This window comes from Euprymna scolopes, chromosome 40, assembly GCF_053919585.1.
Source record: "Euprymna scolopes isolate OS-2025 chromosome 40, ASM5391958v1, whole genome shotgun sequence".
Classification (NCBI taxonomy): domain Eukaryota; kingdom Metazoa; phylum Mollusca; class Cephalopoda; order Sepiida; family Sepiolidae; genus Euprymna; species Euprymna scolopes.
In genome coordinates, this window is record NC_136521.1 from 23,272,611 (window position 1) to 23,294,698 (window position 22,088).

At 32.5% G+C, this 22,088-nt stretch overlaps 1 protein-coding gene across 1 annotated transcript in view; it reads left to right on the forward strand.

Moving 5' to 3' along the window:
• Nucleotides 1-22,088, forward strand: part of LOC145265344 (F-actin-capping protein subunit alpha-2-like) — a 124,193-nt gene that overhangs the window by 49,364 nt on the left and 52,741 nt on the right. The gene's annotated exons all lie outside the window — the stretch shown is intronic.

Below are 22,088 nucleotides of genomic sequence, written 5' to 3' on the forward strand. Positions count from 1 at the left end.
AATGGTGGGTGCTCCAACGAACTACAAGCCTTTGTACCCCCCCCCTTGATGTAAATACCCCCGTCAAACCCGACAAGCAGCAAAGTACCAGCCCTACACAGTGGAGATTCCTAGATGTAAGAAAGCTCTAATAGTTTCTTCCCCAGAACTGCTAGACTCCCTAACTGTACTGAACTGACATGCAGAAGTTCAAGTGTAATGTGAACAGACATCTTGCTGCTCATCTCCCTACATAGTATCCCTGCAACTTATGTCCCTGATAGTAACCCCCCCCCCCCCTACATCAAAGTGGCATTGTGCCTTGTTTGGGGTGAAAATGGAACAATAAAAAAAAAAAAAGAAAGTGAAATAAAATGAGAACATTGCCTTAATTTCTATGAGACTATAGCTTGAAAAAATAATTCCGATTAGATAGAAAAATGTTTGGGTTTTATTTATTTATTTTTTTAATTTTTTTAATATTCAAAAAAAAAAAAAAAAACACGAAAAACTGAAGAAAAGATTTCATGTGTTTGTTTGTATTAGTCTATAAATGGCTATACAGAAATCGGTAAATTTTTTACGACGTGACCCACCTAAAAAAATAAAGATCTACTTTCTTTTGGCCTAATACTAATAGTATGAAAGAAATTTTGAAAAGAAAGAAAATTAACATTTTAGAGTGGTGGACCACTTTTCCATGTTAATTTAGCATAAAATGAGCACCCACACTTCGGCCACCAAGCGTTCAACGAGACATGTCACCTCTAGCACTTGATGTGGCTCAGTTTGTTTAAATGGAACACAATAATGAAAAAGTTGGATACACAATACTTTGAGGTGTCCCTTTTTCTGTGCAGATGTAGAGAGTATCTGATTTTCCGACTGTAGTATACGTAACATATACTTGTCTATGTGAGAAGACATCATGATGTGAAAATTGTCTGTGAACCGTGTTAATGATTATTGCAAACGCCAAGCGAATTGTGAAGCGCAATATTTTAAATTAAAATGGTATATCCGTTTAAATCATACAATGTACGTTCACTGCCTGTTCTTCTTGACCGTTGACAGAAGGGAAAACATGAGGGTTAAATTTTAATACAGACATGTATGTGAACACTCACTGGAAAATCTCGAAAAGTAAAAAATTTAGCCGATTTTCTTTTTGGATGTAAGTATATTTAAGTTAAACCGATGGAAAATTGTTTTTTTGTTTTTTTTTTTTTACCGAGACCCCCCCCCTCCCCTTAAGTTACAGGTCATAAAAAAATCTGAAAGAACATTTTTTATAACTTAACGTGAGGGTTCAGTAATCAATAAATTTTGTATTCAATTTAGTACAACATTATAATTAAAAAATGAATCTCCACGTGAAAAGTTGGTTTTTTTTTTTCAATTTTTTTTTTCTTATCGTCTAAAACTTATGTAATCGATGATATTAACAGAAAAAGGGTGTTAAAAAAGTGAGACTTATGGAATTTAGCAGGTGGGCAATCTCGCTAACATTTGACTTTTTTTTTCTTTTTTTTTTAATTGTACCCCTAAAAAACGAATTTGATCGAAAGAATAACATAAAACAATCATACTTTATTTTTATTTATAAAAATAAAATTGTATTAACAAAAATGAAAAATCAATTTGGTATATCTTTCTAGTATTTTTTTTTTTTTTTACATAAGTCCAACTCGCCATTCACATTGGATATGTCGACATTTTTTATGAATGACAGGAAAGCGACCACATGGTTAATTTAATCACATTAGTACATTTTCAATAATCCTGTGATTAAATGTTATCCATTGAACATTTACCCATATTGTAAACACATTATGAAGTGAGACGAAAAGTTCTTTTTTAGTGGTGTCATGTGACGGTGGGCGGTGATGTGATTTTTCCCCAAATAAAAAAATGGCCAGATCGTGGCAAATGAAACCACCTAATTTATTAAATAAATAATTAAAAAGAAATATATAAAAACACGCATGAATAAACTGAATATACTATACCAAAATGTTGAAGCAATCAGTTTGATGGGGTTTTTTTTAGTTTCATTTTTATATATATATATATATATATATATATATATATATATTGGAGTGTACCGATTAATCGGCATGTAATTGGTAATCGGACAATTTGCTAATTAGTCGGCCGATTAATTACTTTTCTCTTTCCTATTAAATTTAAGTCATTTTATCATTGCCAAGTGACTCCTCAGGTAGCTTTAACACATTAACATAGTAACTGCCAATTTAACTTAACATTTAAGTTTCTGGCCACTATTATGGCTTTTTGCCTTAACTAAAATTACAAAATATAAAGTACAATTTCCAATTCTGAAATGAATATAATTAAACAATTAGATAAAAAAGAAATTACAAAGTACAAATTGTAATTCTTTAAGTGAATAACTAATCTGAAGTTCTGCACCTGTTGTTGCTCTACTTTCTCTTCTATTCTTGCTGCCTACCTCCTCTGCTCATAGTCTCCTCAGTATGTAAAGTTGAATACTTTTAAGTTGTAATGTAGAAACATTAGTTTCTCTATTCTTAGGACACAGCCTGTTTCTCACAGGTTCATACATATTACCACCTGTACTAAAGAGCCTCTCACTCTCCATAGATGAAGGTGGTGCATTTTGAAGCCAGTTTACTTAGCAGCGGTAAGGTCTATTATTTGTAAATTAACTTGAACAAAGCTAATACAAAAATAAAATAAAGATGTTAAAACAATAAAAACAATAGTACTTATGCAGAGAACTTTTTGGAAACCATTTCTTAACATGTGGAGGAGAAGGTGTTTTTCTAACTAGTTTGTACTTTCATCTAACAATTTAATAAATAATACCAAACAGGTGGTATGTGCCACAAACATTGAAGGACAACTGAAGTTTTTTTCTCTGTATGTGTTTGACTAGGGAAGGAGTTGAGAGAACCACCTCAAATGGACGAATGTACCGAACAAAGAATTCAACAAAATCGCAAAGAATAAAGAACTCTATTGTTGATAGCATGCAGCTCTCTTGTATGTTTACTTAATTACATCGCTATGATGAACAAAGTGAAAAACACTACATAAAATTATTACATTTTCTTGAGGATACTATTTAAGAAGTACATGGTATAAAGAGCTGACATTTGGATATAACATTTTTACAATATGTATTGATTAGGTATGCAATATTCCAGATCTTTATCTTTTAATAGTTTTTGTGATATATTATTTTGACATTAGTATATGTTTTGGTACTTTATTTCTGCCACCAAAATTGAACATATCAGCATTTTTATTCAACTTAAAAAAAAAAAGTAGGCATAATAATCATTATGTATAGTGTGATGCCCCTTCTGAGGTTAGCTTTGTTATCCGATCATGATAAATTAATTTAAAAAAAAAAATTTCCTCAGGTTGCGTGGAAGAACGCGAGAAGCTACGTGCCAGCCCGTATTTGGTTGACTTCCTCTGCCAAAAAGAGCATTTTAAATGGGGGTAACAGTTATCTGCTCTTCTTGACTTGAAACATGGACTTTAGGCTTGTGGTTTTATAAAATAAATGTCAGATGAATGAATGGATGTATTGAGTAATCAGCTGTTCTATCACTGTAAGAAATTGTAGGTAAGAGAAATTTCAGAATATATTTTAACATGAAAAGACAACCAATTCAACATGTACATGTATATTCTTTTGTTTTTATCTTCCTATTTTATATATAATGAACAGAATCAACGAACGAATAGGTAATATATACAAATTTCAAAAGCTGATAATATATATATAAATTCATAAGTCTTTCTTTTCTTTTTATATATGTAGATATATATCTCGCATACCAAACTTACAGTAAAAAAACAAAAAGACAAATTTACAACAGAAATAATTTATGGAGTTGCGCCCCATACATCAGTATCTCCTTTTTTTTTTTTATAATAGAACAAGGGAGACTACTTCTGTTAATTTTTCCCTTTTATTTTTTTTTTTTATTTCTCCTTTTCCCTTTTATTTTTTTTCTTTCGGGCGATATTTTTTTATCAAACTCTAGCAAGATTTCTGAGTTTTTGACATTTAATAGTTCTCTTAAAGTGATCCGATATATCTTTATAACTGACAAATGAAAAGAGTAAAAGACAGACCGACCTTCATTTATGCTGATTGATGCCAAATATGTGTTCCTTCATATTTATTATTTTCAACAGTGGAGTTGCTTAAACGTCTTCCCTTCTTGGAATCTCTTCTGCAACTGCTTGCATCTCAATTCTTAACCTGGTGCTACCAGATCAGGCTGTATATTGGCTTCCTGAGGCGAAATGCACCAACATCGATTTTCTGTTTTTTGTTTTTCTATTCTCTTTTGTAAAACTTAATTATGTTCTACAAAAAACAACAGCCCCCTTGCCCTTCCCCTTCTCTTCTCCTTTTTCTTTTCCTATTTCCCAACCCCGTTGGTGGGGCATTAGAATACACCGACTGCCCTCCTACAGAGAGTAAAAGTCCCTCAATGGGGCCACCTGTTGGCCGTGGGTGGCGACCCGTAATGCTCTAGAATGGGATCCTGGTGGCTGAGTATCTCATGACCCGGACCCAAGTGGCCATGAGTCTACAACACTCCACTTTGGCCCTTACTTCGGTTAGACGGGCGGTTGGGAAGGCCCGACCCGATCAATCGGCTAGTCATGCCAAGCCCTAATAACGGTAAACCCTCACAAAAAGAAATACACCACGCACAAACACCTTTAAAGAACAAAAACATACTGATACTAGAAGGCGATGGCAAAGGCCAATCAAATAGTGAAACCTGACAACACCCCTTTATTATAACTTGCTGGGTCCAAGTAAATAAAGAAACCGTCATAAGCAGATACACTCACTGTTTGAGTATACCATCCTTGTATCCCTGAGGTGTTTGGGCGAATGGGTTTCCCCCCAACCGTCTCCCAATTTAGGGCTCCGAGGAGAGTGGGGAGCAAGGATGATGAAGAAAAAAAAATATAATTTATGGCTTCTAAAAAAAATAAAACGACCCCATCCAGAAAGTGAAGATGAATCAGACTCAGATATAAAACTAGACAATCGGAGAATATTCCCAAGGTTCATTGTTTTGGAATCTATGGAGGGCAGTACTCCAATCACCAAATTGTACCCATTCATTATCGAAAAAGAAATTAGATTGATAACCAAAACTACGCAAATCAAAAAACTAAAAAACAACACCCTCCTAATAGAAGTACCAAACAAACTCTCAGCAAGTACACTCCTAAATCAAAACCACATCCACAACCTCAAAATAAAAGCCTACCCCCACATCACCTTGAATTCTTCAAAGGGTGTGATAAAGAGCCCAGAACTAGCACTCTGCTTGCCAGAAGAAATTAAAAATACCTTAAAGGAGAATCAAAAGAATAAGCATTAAAAAAAAAAACCAAACTATCCCAACAAACACCTACATCTTAAATTTCAATACCCCCAAACCTCCCACAGAAGTAAAAATTGGCTATATTATAGAAAAGGTAGAAATCTATATTCCAAACCCATTACGATGCCACAATTGCCATAAATTTGGCCACCACAAAGATAGATGCACCAGACCACCAACATGCATAAATTGTGGTGGAATTGGGGAACACATAAACTGCAAAATGCCAGCAAAATGTGCAAACTGCAAGCAAAACCATGCAGCTGATTCAAAGGAATGCGAAGTTTGGAAAAAGGAAAAACTTATAACAAAAATCAAACACACCAGAAATCTACCATATCCGGAGGCAAGAAGACTAGTTGAGGGCACACTAGATTCCCCAACATACTCCAGTATTGTAAAAACCATAAATAGCCCGACCTCAAAACAAGAGACAGTACAAAACAAAAATTGAACTGATAAAAGAATTAAAGTTACTAGTGAGGACATTAAAGGAAAACATAACTACTACTAAACCCAAAGATTTTTCACCTACCAAAACAAAATCTACTAAAGAAAACCAACATAATAAACAAAAAACAGAAATGATGCTGGTTGAGGACGAAAACAAATTTGAGCTAATCGAAATCAAGAGCCAAGAAAGGCACTAGACAAAAAAAAAAAATCAAAAAATCCCCCCCCCCCCCCCAAAAAAAAACAAGCCAAAAACCCTGGAGACCGAAAAACCTCGACAAAGTTCCCAATCTAGATCTAAAACAGAAATACCACCAAATGAGATATCAAACCAAAAAACTAAAACAATACAAAAAATGGAAGTGGATGATTTTCTACAAGTATCTACAAAACCTTCCCAGAAGCAAGAAAGCTGATAAAAGCAACAAAACATACAGATGAATAATACCAATAATAGACAGCCAAAACCCAAACCACCAGCCAAAATACAAAACATTACACACAGAATCATACAATGGAATTGTAGGGGTATAAAAGCGAATTACAACAAGCTACTGGTACTCATATCACAGTTAGACCCTGCTGCCATCTGCCTACAAGAAACCTTCCTACAAGAAAAAAACAAACTGCAAATGAAACACTATGAAGCATACAATTTTATCAACAACACAGGACACATAGCTAATGGAGGTACAACACTACTCATCAGGAAAAACATACCTCATAGCAAAATAAATATAAAAACAAAACTACAAGCAATAGCAGCTCAAATTACATTGCATAAAACCATCACTATCTGTTCCATATACATACCCCCAAACTAAACTATAAATTTAAGCTTATGTGATTCAAAAACTTTTATGGACTTTACATGATGATACATATGGAAGTGATCACTTCCCAATCGTACTGGAAACATCCACTCTGAATGAGGAAACTCCCATACACTGGAAACTAAAAAGAGCAAACTGGGAGAAATTCCAAAGAGAATGCAAAAAAAGATTAATAAGGAACGAAAATTAAGATCTAGAAGATAATCACTTTACAGAAACCCTTACCACTATAGCAAAGGAATGCATACCTAAAGGACAAGCAAAAGCGTCAAGAAATAAACCATGGTTCAATGAAGATTGCCGAAAAGCAATAACACTCTGACGTGCAGCTCTACGAAAATTCAAGTCTACACCAACTACCCAAAATTTAATTGAATTTAAAAAACTCAGAGCAAAATCACGCAGAACAATAAAAGAAGCCAAAAAAGAAAGCTGGAAAGACTATGTAAGTAAACTCAACACAAATGCAAAACCTAAACAAATTTGGGAAATGCTAAGAAAAATTTCTGGAAAACCTCAAACCGCCACTATAAGACATCTAGTAACAGGACAAAATAAAACCACCACTAAAACAGAAATAGCAAATTTACTGGCCAAAACCTATGCAGAAAACCCCAAAACAAATAATAATCAACAATTCCAGAAAATCAAAACAAAAGAGGAAAAAACAAAATTAAATTTTTCATCTAATAACATGGAACACTACAACAAGCTGTTTAACAGAGTTAAAAAACTCAATAGAAATGTCACGCAACACAGCAGAGGGACCTGACGAAATCCAATACGAATTCATCAAACAACTCCTCCAGGAATCCCTTGAATATTTACTACACATGTACAATAACATTTGGACAACGGGGAAAACTACCAAAAACCTGGAAGACAACAATAATTATACCAATCTCCAAGCCAAACAAGGACCATAGCAACCCACAAAACTATAGATCAATAGCCTTAACTAGCTGCTTATGCAAAACAATTGAACGCATGATAAATAACAGACTAGTCTGGTATTTGGAAAAGAATAATAAAATAACCAAATAATGCGGCTTCAGGAAAAAAATGAGCACAAGTGATAACTTAGACTGGAAACCTACATCAGAGAAGCTAACATAAAAAAAGAACACCTCGTCGCCGTCTTTTTTGACTTAGAAAAAGCATACGACACCACTTGGAAATATGGGATATTAAAAGATCTACACAAACTCGAACTAAGAGGCAGACTCCCAATATTCATCCAAAACTTCCTGTCAGATAGAATCTTTAGAACAAAAATAGGACCAACGCTGTCAAAACCAGGAAAACAAATCGAAGGAATCCCACAAGGTAGCATACTTTTAGTTACTCTATTCAATATCAAAATAAATGACATAATCCATTGCCTCAATCCTGGGGTAAATGGCGCCATGTATGTCGATGATTTTATGATCTCTTACCAATCAAAATACATGAACACTATAGAGCGACAACTCCAACAATTAACAAAATACTCAAATGGACTACAAAAAACGGCTTCACAATATCAAAAACAAAAACTAAATGCATACATTTCTGTCAGCAACGAAAGCTACACCTAAACCCAGATTTGAAACTACACAATGATGAAATACCAGTCGTAGATGAATATAAATTCATTGACATAACGTTTGACAAGAAACTTACTTTCCTACCTTCTATCCAAAAGCTCCGGACAAAATGCAACCAGGCTCTACAACTACTACATGTGGTGGCTCACACAAAATGGGTAGCAGATCAGGATACTCTTCTTAAACTCTACAAAACAATAATTCAATCTAAATTGGACTATGGCTCCATAATCTACGGTTCAGCCAGGAAATCATACCTACAAACATTAAACACGATACATCATCAGGGACTGAGACTGGCACTTGGTGCTTTCCCCACCTCCCCAATAGAAAGTCTTCATGTAAAAGCAAATGAACCATCATTAAGGCTAAGATGAGAAAAGCTAGCTATACAATACCTCATCAAATTAAAATCCTGCAACTTAAACCCAGCCCACAACTGCACACTAAACCCATCATACAGAACATTATTCAGCAAAAATGAAAACAAAACAAAGACTTTCGGGCTCCGAATGAATCAAATCATTAAAGAAACAAATATCCCACTAAACAAAATTCACAAAACTAAATTAATAGATATCCCTCCATGGACTATACAAAACCCCAACATAATACTAGATCTCAACAAACTCCCTAAAGTAAAAACACACCCCGACACCTACTTGGAAAAATTATCAGAAATTAAAGAAAAATTTCCAAACCACCAAAACATTTACACTGATGGTTCCATGGACACAAAAAGCACCGACAGCGCTGCGATAACAGGAAAAACTACCAAAAGAAAAAGATTACCAAACTATCTTTAGTGCCGAAGCAACTGCCATAGATATGGCACTTGACATCATAACAGAAGACCACAACCAAAAATTTATCATCTGACTCATTATCTGTACTAATAGCCCTAAAAGGGAAAAAATTAGAAAACCCCTTAATTATAAATATAATGATTAAAATAAACAATCTAGAAAAAAGAAAAGAAATCATACTCTGCTGGATAGCAAGCCACATAGGTATAAAAGGAGGAGACAAAGCTGACCTAGCAGCAAAGTCATCCCTAAAAATGACCACAGATAAAAATCTCAAAATTCCCTATACAGACATGAAATCAATAAATAAACATTTAAAAGAGAAATGGCAAAAGTCATGGAATCTGAACAAAGAAAACAAACTCTTCAAAATAACACCGAATCTTAAAAAAATAGACACAGAAAACAAAATAATAATAAACAGAAGAGAAGTCATACTAAATCGACTCCACATAGGACATACACATCTAACCCACAATTATTTATTAAAACAAGAACAACCACCAAAGTGCCAATGTGGATACTTACTAACTATAAAACATATTTGAGGATTGTAAAAATACCAAAATTATAAGAGGAAAATATTTCAACAAAAGAAAACTAGGAAAAATACTCCAAGAAGTCGAACCAAGAAAAATTATGGATTTCCTTAAAAAAAATTGGAATATACGACAAAATTTAAACACTTATTACAACAAATGAGAAAATATAAAAAAACATCTAAACACACAACAAACAAATTATCAATATATAATAAAACTATACAAACCAAGTATAGCAAACATCTATCTACAAAATAATCCCCCTCAATATGAAATAATTCTGAAGACTAGGACCAAATCAAGCAACATAAATAAACATTTGAAGAAATCTGTAAGAACCTGAAGGTTTTATTCCCCTCAAAGGAGTCAGCATTAAATAACCGAAAAGGGTTGATATGCCGTAAAACAACCAACCAACCAATCAATTCTTAACGATTAACTTCAGTAGGAACGCTGATCATATTTTTCTGTATTTTAAGTACAGCGTTTTTGTTTTTTGTTTTTTTGTCCATCGTTGTCACGGCGACAGTTCACTTGGTCATTTTAATTCCTTCGTGTCTCGGAATTTTAACCATTAAATTTATTTATTTTTATTAATACGATATTGACATATCTCAATATCGTCACGATAGAATTATATTGAATGTTCATATTTACTATCATTTAATTCAGGTTTATTTGATGATACTTTAAAAATTGTCCATCAAATGTTTGTGCTTCTTCATCCTCAGCAAGTTAGCGTATACTGCTGATCATCAATGGAAAGTAGATGTAGAATCCAATTCTAAAAACATTTTCTGTGCCAATCTTTTCAAATTAATGTTTGAATCATGGGTCTAGGAAAGTAGACATACACAAATTTTATTATTTAGATGAAAATCTTGTTTCGATAACCTGAATGGTTCCACAATGGTACGAAGGATTCCACTAAAGTCAGAAATACTAGAATTAGATTGGACAGCTTTTGACAGAAATAACCTCAGAGTTAAATTTGTATGTATTATCGTTGATATGGTTGATGTTCTGTAACTTGCTTCTTTCGCGATTTCTTCAAATGGACTCAGGAACTGGATATTTTTTCAAACAAGTCCCCATTGGTAAGTTATGGTAGAAATCTTAACAACACACATTACAAGAGTTTTTCGTGGTTCTTAATTTATTTTCAGCATATTATATGTTGAATTCACAATGTGGTCATATCTTGAATGAGTTTATTTTTTCAAATTAAGCTGATCCTAAAATTGATTTAGAGATTCAAGTGAGAAACTATTTCTGTTAGATGTAATAGTTGTCTTTACAGCCTCAGTTACAATGTATGATATTTATTCTAAATCGCATTCTCTGACATTAGCAACTATATTTGTTTCTGAATCCCACGAGACTAAGAAAATTTTATTGAAGATTTTATACTCATCCAGAACATTGTGCAATTCTTCACTTATTATTGTACCTGTGTGTACATCAGGGAATGGAACCACTCTACGCACAGCTCTGTACTGTGTCATTTGAAAACCAATGACCTGTCAAACTCGGAAAGGAAGCATTATCTATTGTAACTGTCCAAATGTCTGTAGTTCATAAAATGTTGCTAATTTCAGCAAGAAACAGTTGAATTTTTGTTTTACTTTTCGAAATATATCGAATTATTTTGCAGTGAAGTATGTTTTTGATGGAATGCTGTAGTTTGAACAAAGTTTTGCAACAAGCCTATTAAATCAAATGTCAGAAGTTACAGAATATGGTTTGATATCAATAATCATTTCTCTTACCAGATAATGGATCTCTTGTAACCTGTGATTATTAATATCCTTAATTTTCTTTTTGGCTAATATTGATTCTATAATAGTTTGGTGTTTCACTGGAAGCTCGTAGTTGCTGCCACTTGTTCCTGAAATGTTTGTCCCTGAATATTCATTGTGCTTCCTTTTTTATTTACAACTTTTGCTTCTTTTGAACGAACCTTTCTAAGATGGTTTAACATATTAGTCATTGTAAAAGTTTTTGTTGATTTGCCACCTTTTGATGGTTTGACATAACTTGCAAGCAGATGTATTCTTATTCTTGGGATGGCCATCAAAATAATTCCAACAGAAACTGGTTGCCATATTGGTTGAAGTTTCTTAATAATTAATTTTTTACGTATTTAAATTATGTCTGATATCTAAATAATAATTTATCTCAATAGAATATACATTATCTAAACCAGAAAAAATAAAGATATATATGTAATGATAGCAAGAGTCCAAAAATGAGGAACAAGAGTATGACTGAAGAATGCGTTATTTTCGGTTCACACATCATTGCAATTTACTGTACAATTCCTCAACATGAAAGATGAAGTAATAATTTTCTTTAACAAATGATTTTAAAGTAAAAAAAAATGTTAATTCAATCGGATGAGAAAGGAGGGAAATTTTCCATATGTTTACATCTATTTGCTACAAATTCAGTGCAGTTGTAAAAGTCTACACGTTAACAGCGCGTCATTTATTGTTACTTGATAATATGGTATAGACGATGCATGTCTCTACAATCAATTTTCACTGGCAAGCAAAAGAGTAAGTTAACTTGTCTTCCTTTCCAATATAATTAATATTATCATTTATGACAAGAAAATTTGCCAATAAATCGGCATTAGAAAATTTAGTAATCGGACGATTATCAAAGGGATGTACCGATTATCAAATTAGCCGATTATCGATTAATCAGTCAATTTGATAATCGGTACATCCTTATATATATATATATATATATATATATATATATATATATATATATATATATATATATATATATATATATATATATATATAACCTGAAAAAGTAAATTTTCCAAATAAGACAAAGCTATCTGAATAGAAAAATTTCTAACAAATTAAGAGAAGCAAATTATAGAATAAGTTAAAGACGAGAAGAGTTATATAGGAATTTTAATACATAATAAATTCAATAAGGATTAAATAAGAGAAAAACCTCTTTAAGCTATGGTATTTTGGAGCCAAATGCTTCCCATCAGAAGAGGAAAAAAGCCAGCATTATACAAAATTAAGGGTAAAAAGACAATACCGACTTCAAATACATTTAGATTAGAAATGGAAAAATAGAAAAAATTTGGAAGATATGATAGAGAAAAGGAAAACGCATGAAAAAAAAATGTAATAAAAAAAGTTAAAATATAAAAGGAAAGCAAGAAAAAATAAAACTTAGATAAATCTGCTCGCGTTCATGGAGGCTTAATCTGAAGGAGATAACAGTACTCAAAATAAAATGAATCAAGTAAAAACCCAGTACAATCGTGAGCAAAATAATCCTAAAGAAAGTTTTTGATGTCTGTAATTGACCTGAAGAGATGCTTAAAATGTAATCCATTTCTAGGTTTTTGATTAAAGGGATCCTTACAAAAATATTGCATCTGTGTTCTGTCTTCATGTTCAAACATCAAAAAACTTTTAAATAGGCGCAGCATAAAAAGCAGATTTTGAGATTAAGTATTTCAAATTCCGAATAAAACCCTTTTCTATAATTTTAAGGAAGCAAACTGTTCAAATTAGATAACTCAAAATAGGTCAGAGTAAGTAATTATAATTTTTTTAAGAACTTTCCAGCATGAAAAAATATCAATATGATTGGGAGAGGGGTAACTTATTTTAAAATGCTTGAATGACCTGGAAATGGGAGATCATTTTGTTAAATTTATATGCAAAACTAATTCTCCCTCTAAATTATTTTGTTTTCTTAGTATTCACATATATCTATATATTTTCTTAGTATTCACATATATTCTATATATCTATAAAAGTAAGAATGTGTGTGAGAAGACACTTCTCAACCTATATACTCAACGAATGTATCTACAGACTTGAAATTTAATGTATGGGATATTCAGATGTGTGGAGAACATTTTAATTGGTTTTCTTCCGGAACAAAGTTCGACTAAGTGGTCAAAATTAACAAATTGGTACGTGGATGTAGTCGGATTTTTATCTATTTGTCAACTATTTCACGACTGCGCATGTGCAGTCAAGAAACATGACAGCTTATTTATGTTAAGAATAAGATTTTTTAAAAACACTTTGTAAATGTTGTGTTCAGTCGGTGTAATGGTTAGCATACTAGACTCAATGTCTTTAGGTTTTGGTTTCGATCTCAGATCAAGTATTTTTTTTTTTTTTTAATTGGCAACTTGAATTAGTTTGAAACTCTTAAACCAAAAGAAAAAAAAAGCAGTGTTTCTCATAAAGAACCACTATTTTATGAAATGACCACAAAACTTTTGGGTAGTCAATTTATTTGAAGGATATGCAAATACAGAGATGTCTTTCTTTTTTTTTTTTTTTTTTTTTTTTTTTTTTTTTTTTTTGGTAAATGCAAAATTATGTTCAGGATGGTTGCTAGAAAATGTGGAAATTTGACACTATAAATTTTAATGTTTGGCTTCAATTCTATTCGATTCAATTCTATTCTATTCTGATAGCCACATTATGGAAAGAGGCAGTAGAAAACAATTTTCAGACTTTGAAAGGTGATTATTATTTTCAAAAGTGAAAATTTGGAAGTCCATATTTTTTTCAATGATTACAGAATCAATTCGATGTTGCAACTTTGAAACGACTAGCAACTGCTGTTTGAAAAAAAAAAGTTTCTTGCTTTTGTAAAAATAAATTAGTGTGGCAAATTTCCCACTTTTATAATGATCACTCTGTATTAAGTATATATTCTCAAAATGAATAAACATTTAAAAACATCTTCACTATTCATATTTTTTTATATTTTCAAATTCATTCAAAATTCAGAAATGTAAAAAAAAATCAGTCTTGCTTATAGTTGCTGTAACAGCTATTTATGATAAAAAAAATTTCAAACTTGTTTCACAGAGGTTATATTGAAAACTTTTTTTAGTGAAAGCTTACTAAACCACAGCAGATTAAACTTTGATAAATGATTATAGCCAAACTATTTCACCAACCAAATTCTAACATTTAATATTTTGAAAGGCATTCTTTCTTTGATTTTTAATACCAAATTCGACCACATTCTCACTGTGTGCTTTCGAATAACTACCCTTTTACACACTAAACCAAAATAAAAAAAATCTTTTTAATGGTTTTAGCATATTTATTCTACTTTAAAATTTTACAGATATCTTTAAAAATTCAAAGGTATCTGAATTTTCACAAAGGACTTCCACTTTTTTTTTTAATTCCCTTTACATAAAACTAAATTAATACAACCAATATTACCCATCCCCCCCCCATTTCTTTTTTTTTTTTTTTTTTGCCCTATTTACATATTACCCACCTTTTCTATACTAACAATGTGTTCCAAAATTCATGAGTGGTTTAAAAGTGAATCCTATACATACAAATATGTATATGTGCATACTCAACTTGATATAATATGATGGATAAAAGTAGTGTTAAAATTTTCTCTTCTATTTAAGTATCATCACATATCCTGTTTTATGAATTTGTTTTTTTTTTTTTTTTTTTTTTTTGCACTCTTATTTTTCATTTAAAATGGCCACTCCTATCCTATCTGGAAAATTTACATATAAGGGGCGTTTCAAAAGTAATGCCACCTATTTTTTATCCCCCTCAAATGGATCGAAGGGAATTGCAAATTGCATTGAACTGATGCATGAAAGTTTCACCTCTCTATTGTAAATATTGACAGTGTCAGACCCTAAGAAAACAGCCCCCTGTCATAGAAGTGCATCAGAAGCAAAGATATGTCATTTAATTTCAGGAAAAAATGCATTGAGAATGATTATGACTATCTAAAAAAAAATCCTGACGCAGAAAAGGTTATTCGTTTTAATGGTACCACTCCTGTCTTCGTAGCTCTTCAACTTTTTATGCTTAAAAAAATAAATAGCCGTACAATAATGTTTATTTAAAATTGTTGTTCAGGTGGAAATAAATCCAGTTTACAACATTTTGTTCATGGAGTTGTTGACCAGAATTTTTTTATTTTTAATCTTGATATTATAAGAATTGCACTTGTGAACTTTGGTTTATATACTTTGTATTTTACAGTGTGTACATTGTTTCATCTGAATTTGGTGTTTAATTTTGACACTGACCCTCATCTCAATCTTGATTATTGCTGTAAGAAAAGAATACCCCTTTTCTTCCTAACAAAATCGCAACTCAAATTTAAAACAAATCATGTTTTATTTTGAGAAGTTACAATGATAATTGGTTTCTTTACCGAACGACAGACTTGCAATTCAGACAAATATCTCTTCCAACCGAACAATAATGGTTCTGCTTAAGGCTTCAAGGGCCCCTCTCCATCTTTCAACCCAACTGATCTTTTCTGGCTCCTTTAATTCGAATATATACATATCAATTAGCCCCCCAAAAAATAATACCCTATACTATCTAATTCCCTGAACTTATTTGTACTTCTAATTCTTACAATCACACTAGAACCTGCTCTTCCCTGTGCTCCAATGCTATAACTAATGTAACAAAACCTAGAGGTTTTGTTACATTAGTTATAGCAATACTTATAGTTCAATATATAGCATTAGTTATAGTTCAATATATAGCAATAATTATAGTTCAATATATAGCATTAGTTATAGTTCAATATATAGCATCAGTTATAGTTCAATATATAGCATTAGTTATAGTTCAATATATAGCATTAGTTATAGTTCAATATATAGCATCAGTTATAGTTCAATATATAGCAATACTTATAGTTCAATATATAGCATTAGTTATAGTTCAATATATAGCATCAGTTATAGCTCAATATATAGCATCAGTTATAGCTCAATATATAGCATTAGTTATAGTTCAATATATAGCATTAGTTATAGTTCAATATATAGCATCAGTTATAGTTCAATATATAGCATCAGTTATAGTTCAATATATAGCATCAGTTATAGTTCAATATATAGCATCAGTTATAGTTCAATATATAGCATCAGTTATAGTTCAATATATAGCATCAGTTATAGTTCAATATATAGCATCAGTTATAGTTCAATATATAGCATCAGTTATAGTTCAATATATAGCATCAGTTATAGTTCAATATATAGCATCAGTTATAGTTCAATATATAGCATCAGTTATAGTTCAATATATAGCATCAGTTATAGTTCAATATATAGCATCAGTTATAGTTCAATATATAGCATCAGTTATAGTTCAATATATAGCATCAGTTATAGTTCAATATATAGCATCAGTTATAGTTCAATATATAGCATCAGTTATAGTTCAATATATAGCATTAGTTATAGTTCTTTACCAGCGTTGTGTACATTAGCATCTTTTAACATACTTTACCAGCGTTGTGTACATTAGCATCTTTTAACATACTGTACCAGCGTTGTGTACATTAGCATCTTTTAACATACTATACCAGCATTGTGTACATTAGCATCTTTTAACATACTTTACCAGCATTGTGTACCTTAGCATCTTTTAACATACTTTACCAGCATTGTGTACATTAGCATCTTTTAAAATACTTTACCAGCATTGTGTACATTAGCATCTTTTAACATACTTTACCAGCATTGTGTACATTAGCATCTTTTAACATACTTTACCAGCATTGTGTACATTAGCATCTTTTAACATACTATACCAGCATTGTGTACATTAGCATCTTTTAACATACTATACCAGCGTTGTGTACATTAGCATCTTTTAACATACTTTACCAGCGTTGTGTACCTTAGAATCTTTTAACATACTTTACCAACGTTGTGTACATTAGCATCTTTTAACATACTTTACCAGCATTGTGTACCTTAGCATCTTTTAACATACTATACCAGCATTGTGTACATTAGCATCTTTTAACATACTTTACCAGCATTGTGTACCTTAGCATCTTTTAACATACTATACCAGCATTGTGTACATTAGCATCTTTTAACATACTTTACCAGCGTTGTGTACCTTAGCATCTTTTAACATACTTTACCAGCATTGTGTACATTAGCATCTTTTAACATACTTTACCAGCATTGTGTACATTAGCATCTTTTAACATACTTTACCAGCATTGTGTACATTAGCATCTTTTAAAATACTTTACCAGCATTGTGTACATTAGCATCTTTTAACATACTTTACCAGCGTTGTGTACATTAGCATCTTTTAACATACTATACCAGCATTGTGTACATTAGCATCTTTTAACATACTTTACCAGCATTGTGTACCTTAGCATCTTTTAACATACTTTACCAGCATTGTGTACCTTAGCATCTTTTAACATACTTTACCAGCATTGTGTACATTAGCATCTTTTAACATACTATACCAGCGCACCTCTTGTATATTCAATCCTCTTTCTGGTAGTTTTCCAACACTAGAACTACTGATCATCACTTTGATCTTGAAACTTCATTCTCAGACCTTCCACAGTTTGCACCAATATTATTTCATATTATATACTAGGCTTACTTGCAAGTTTTGTAGAATCTTCCACATTAAACTCTTCCATATGTAATATATTGATGTTGGCATTCTGTGGTGTTCAGCATAAATTTTGTTGTTAAAAAAAGACTTCAACATGATGAGTATGGAAAATTTTGCAAAAAATTTTCTTCGGAGACCTACTGTTAATTAAATCAATCTTGCTACTATATTTATCCTTTAAAAATAAAATTGTAAACTGCTTTCTCTTGTGGTACCGGGCAATTTAAAATTGATACCGGGAAAAAAAATCGTTTTATTTAAAAAAAAAAAAAAAAAAAAAAAAAAATCTAAAAACGAACTGTGGAAGCAGCAGCATTAATATCAGTGATAGTATTACTGTAACATTTTTTGTTTTTTTATTCCAGAACGAATTAAAAATGTAAAAAATGAAAATATTATATAAAAAAATGTTCTTACATATTGGAGTTCATATTATCAGAACATAATTAGCTTAATTAGAGCTATTCAGTTATCAGAATATATAATTAAAGCAATCCCCAATCTGTCCTGCATTATTTTTGGTCAAATTTTAAAAATATGGTTGGAAAGACAAGTTTTGTAAATATTTAACATGTGTGCACTTTTATCCATTACATTAGTTTTTAACGGTGAATTAAACAGTGTTTTGTTTTAAAAAAAACCCCGAAAATGTGAAATATGATTTTTTTTTTTTTTTTTGCTTCACGTGTGCAAGCAATAATACCTCCTCCAACCCCAATATATTTTTTGTCTTTTTTACAATATTTTTCAGCGGATTATAATCAAATGGACACTAATCTACCCAATTTTATATTAAAAAAAAAAAAAAAAATACAAAATCAATATTTAAATATTTGTAGGAGGTGCTCAGTTTCTAGTTAAGTTCCTATTTACTTGCCTTCCCACGAGGACAGTTCGACACAAGGTCAGTTTTTAATGTGAGGAAAATCCAGCTTCCCAAAAAGAGTCAATCTGGATAGAAAAACATAATTGTCTCCATCATGAAGGATTTCTCCTTCACTGACAAAGGACAGAAAAGGCGAAGTGTAGTAGTATACTGATCTTGGCCCGAAGTCCAGGTAAAGAAATAAAAAACGCCTTAAACTTGAAAGTTTAACGAAATTTGGACACGAAATGTAATTGAAAATAAAAACAATTTGTGAACGATTTGTTAGCTTTAGCAAAAAGTGTTTTTTGATATTTAAATAAGTGGACAAAAAATTCTGAATAAGTTTTTCAAACATTTTCTGTTAGTGACGTCACTTGTTTTAAATGAAATTTATTTTTGTCTACGTTAAGACTTTTGTTCTTTAGAGGCGCTGGTTGAGTTTGAATAAAATAAAATATGTATTATATACGTTTGAAGCCAAAACAATGCATTATTACAAAATAAACACATTTATTTTGTTTGAAATTTATATTGAAATTCATAAATATATTTCGAAGATATACTTCATCATCAGTGTGACTTTCCTTCTATTTTTTTTTTTTTTTTTTTTTTTTTTTTTTTTTTTTTTGCCATATTGTTGGAGCAGAGGATCAGCAAGTAGAAGTCCACTTGTTTTTACCAGGGTTTCGGAGTAGGAAGGAGTTGGAGGTTTTAGCTGGAGTTGGAGTCGGATTTCTGAGAGTAGTCGGAGTCGGAATTTTTCATCCGACTCGGACTACTTAAGTCCAATGAATTTACATGGTTTTCCTGTTTGGTTTTACCATTTTTTTTTAATTACATTTTGTAACCAAACAAGGCACATTACCACTTTGATGTATCGGGGCTACTCTCAGGGATCTTAGTTTCGGGGGTACTATCTAGGGAGTTTAGCAGCAAGATGTCTGTTTACATTACACTTGAACTTCTGCATGTCAGTACAGTTGGTGAAGCAGGAACTTGGAAGAGAATACCAAATCCTAGTAGTTTTGGGAAAAAGCTATTAAAGTAGGCTTTCTTACATCTGGAGATCTGTACTGTGTAAGGGTGGGACTTCGCTGCTTGTCGGGTTTGTCGGGGGTATTTTCATCGAGGAGGTACAAGAGCTTGTAATTCGTCAGAGCATCCACCATTAAAATACTTGTAAAACAAGCAGAGGGATGCAACATTTCGTCGATGGGACAAAGGCTGAATCTTAGATAACAGTTCAGGACCTATCAGGTTGGCGACTCTCTTTTGAACACTGTCCAGGAGTGTGAGACTAGTAGCAAATGCACCAGCCGAAATGTGACAGCAATACTCGATACATGGGTGGATGGTAGCTGTGTGGAAGTACAGGATACTTTCAGGCGTAAGTAACTTTCTAGCACGGTAGAGAGAGAGAGAGCCCACCTTCTTTGCAGCAGCCTTGGCAATGATCTCAATGTATTTATTACAACTCCTGTTCCCCGTGAACGTTAAGCCGAGGAGTTTGAACGGAGGACTTTCAAGTAATATATCATTAGCCATAGCTATTGGTGGTTGGTAAGGTTTCATGTAATTATTAAAGAAAACGAGCTTTGTCTTGGCAGCTTTAAACGTTACCATCCATTTCTAACCCCATTCCACTACAGACTGAAGGTTTTCCTGTAGGGTTTCCTCCATTGCCTTAGATATGTGCTTATTAGTTTTCCCCACGTGCATGCTATAGAGCGTAATATCATTGGCAAATATACCCATGTCAGAGACAATTTTATCTGGTAAACATCGGTCCCTGAGGCACACCTGCATTTATATCCTATTGTTTGGACGTACGCCCATCGAGAACAACCTGGGTTCTTCTCTCATTTAAGAAGGATTTAATTATGTTAAGCATTTGTCCAGTAATACCATGGATTTTATTTTCATGAGAAGACCATCGTGCCATACCCTGTCAAAAGCCTTAGATATATATATATATATAGCGCTACTGCTCTCTCCTCCCCTGCCTTATCCAGTATTTGGTATATACGTTCAGAGATTACAGTTTGAATATCTGCAGTAGAACGGGCTTGCCTAAATCCATACTGATATTCAAACAGAAGTTTAGCAACTGTAAGGTAGTGGACTAGAGCTTGATTAATTAAAGACTCAAATATTTTGACGAAAAGCGGGAGGAGGTTAATTGGGCAATAATTTAATGGGTCAGTTCGTTCACCAGAGATTTTGTAAACTGGTACCACAGAAGCAGTATTCCAGCTGTCAGGGAAACAAGATTTGTTAAGACATTTGTTAAAGCGTTTAGAGAGAACTGGAGCAACCTCAGCGGAGCATTTTTCTAATAGCACAGCCTTTTGAGGTGTCTAGGTTTTTATGATATCATGTACTTGAGAAGGGGTGATTTTCAGATCATCTAGTTTGGTTTCTGTCCAGAGGAAAATTAGGAAGAGAATGGTTTGCTGGGTCCAAGATAGTTTTGGGGGAAAATAATGGGCAAACATGTTAGCTTTCTCAGTTGCTGTGCAAACAACCTCATGATTGTTGGATAGTGGGGGAATTATTGATTGCCCATTATTTACTATACTATTGTAGATTTTCCAGAAATCATGAGTTCCTAATTTCTGCACTTCAATGCATTTCCTGGTGGTTTCAGTATATTCACTCTTAGCTATTGCTACTTCTTTCTTACAATTACTTCTAGCTTCTATATACTTTGTTTGTACAGGACTTATGCTGGATAAATCTATGGTATGCATGTTGCCTCTGAGCAATGGCAGCTGCGTAAGTAGAAGTAAGCAAAAAGATATTTCCCCATAAAGCGTCTCTGATGTGATCTCTAATGGCATCTCAGTCAGCCTTATTTTAGTACGTTGTCGTTTTGAGCAATGGCTCTTCAACTTTGAGTCGAGAGTTTAAAATGATTCTATCATTATCACAGCATGATCAGCATTCCTAAGTGGGCGATCCGCATTTGTTACACAATCCTCAGGATCTCTTGTCAAAAATAGATCCACAAGTGAGGCTTGCTGTTCCTGGCAATCTGGGAGACAGGTCGGGAATGTTAGTGTCTGTGTCAAGGAATGGGATATAACAAAGTTATGGATGATGCTACTAGCTGTGTCTGTAGTTAGAGAAGCCAAGCTTATTTATGTGGTGGCCA